The sequence below is a fragment of the Psammomys obesus genome, unplaced genomic scaffold (assembly GCF_907164565.1).
Source record: "Psammomys obesus unplaced genomic scaffold, mPsaObe1.curated_primary_1811, whole genome shotgun sequence".
In the NCBI taxonomy this organism is placed as follows: Eukaryota; Metazoa; Chordata; class Mammalia; order Rodentia; family Muridae; genus Psammomys; species Psammomys obesus.
In genome coordinates, this window is record NW_026593947.1 from 2,314,996 (window position 1) to 2,316,682 (window position 1,687).

General features: G+C 58.3%; 1 long non-coding RNA gene across 1 annotated transcript in view; it reads right to left on the reverse strand.

Moving 5' to 3' along the window:
* Window positions 1-569, reverse strand: part of LOC129684429 (uncharacterized) — a 2,902-nt gene extending 2,333 nt beyond the window's left edge. Inside the window, exon 1 of the long non-coding RNA XR_008721328.1 lies at window positions 498-569. This is a non-coding gene — a long non-coding RNA (uncharacterized LOC129684429). The remainder of the gene's footprint in view (window positions 1-497) is intronic.
* Window positions 570-1,687: the final 1,118 nt, after the last annotated feature.

Consider the following 1,687-nt stretch of genomic DNA (forward strand, 5'->3'; position numbering starts at 1 on the left):
CCTCCCTTTCCTCTTCCCAGAGCCCAGGGCCTCCCTTTCCTCTTCCCGGAGCCCAGGGCTTCCCTTTCCTCTTCCCGGAGCCCAGGGCCTCCCTTTCCTCTTCCCGGAGCCCAGGGCCTCCCTTTCCTCTTCCAAGGTCAAATTCCAGCATCCTGAGGCTCAGCGCTGTGGCACAGTGCAGGGTCCCCTGGGAGTGTGTGGTGTGTATATGTATGTGTGCTTGTACACGTGTGTGGTGTGTGTGGTATATGTGTGTATGTGTGTATGTGTGTGTACTATGTGTATGTGTGTGGTGTGTGTGCATGTGTGGTGTGTGTGGTGTGTATATATGTGTGTGCTGTGTATATGTGTGTGGTGTGTGTGCTGTGTATATGTGTGTGCTGTGTGTGGTTTGTGTGGTGTGTGTGGTGTGTGTGTGTGTGTGTGTGTGTGTGTGTGTGTGCTTGTGGATGTGGAAAGCCCGTTCGGCGCCGCCTGTCTGCCTCTCCCGTTCTTACCCCCGGAGTTCCAGGGACAGGGCGAGCAGCGAACAGAGCTGCCATTGGCTGGGGTCCCAGGGCACGTCCTGCTGGCTTAGGAAACGGTCGTGACAGGGTGTGCCCCCGCCCCCTGTCGGCTCCTTGGCTCCGTGTGGGGCAGTGACTAGGAACGGTGAAGCTGCCCAGGGTCGCCGCTGCCGCGCGTCGGGAGCCAGCAGCCCGGCCAGGCCGTGGGATTCGGGCCTCCTCTGCAGGCCGGGCGGCCGGCCAGGGCAGCTGGAACCGTGTGCCGGCCAGGAACTCCAGCACACAAACACTTCTGGAGGCGTCTGCGCCCAGGCCTGCCAGGTCCACTACACATAACGTGAATTACAAGAGACTTTCGCGCGCTCTGAGCGGTTGCTTTGGGGGCTTAATTCTTCTTTGGGCTTTGTGAAATCCGTACAGCCCAAATGGGAAACACTTCCTGCAAATTCACAATCCACCACTGTGTGTGTGTGTGTGTGTGTGTGTGTGTGTGTGTGTGTGTGTAAGGGTGAGTGAGTGTGCGAGACTGTGTGTGTGCTCTGTCTCCACTGGGGCTGCCAAGTTCATAACGTCCCTTGAATTGGGAGACATGGCTTCCAGCGCGTGTTGGAATTACACTGAGGTGTGTGGCCGGCCAATGCGCTTCCTGGAAACTCTCGAAGGAAGGCTATGTTGGATCTTGGAGATCACCCAATAGTGAGACAGAGGCAGGGACACGTGATCGAGAAATGCGATGCAGGGAGGGGGTCTGGGAAGGAGCAGTGACAGACTCTGCTCACCCAGCAGGATCTGCCACTGGCTCAGTCATCTCGGCTCTTTTGTTTCTTTGTTGCTTAGTCTTTTATTTTACTTTATTTTTATCTTTGTGGCTCTCCTGTGGCTGCCTCACACTGGCAGAGCTTCAGCTGCCCCTGCCTCCTGGATGCCAGGACTCAGCACACGCGAGCGCGCACACACACAGGCACCCCCCCCCCCCCCGCTTCACCCAGCTCCAGCATATCTGCCTCTGGGCCTCGGCAGGCAGCCCCCCAGCTCGAAGGCACACTCGAGGGCCCTCCAGGTCCGGCTCAGAGCCTCAGGGAGTATGAACTGCCACACAGGCAGCTTTTGAAGAGGAGGGGTGCCAAGCTGGTCAAAGAAAGAGCAGGCAGGAGGGAAGCTGCGAGGCCCCTCATCAGGGC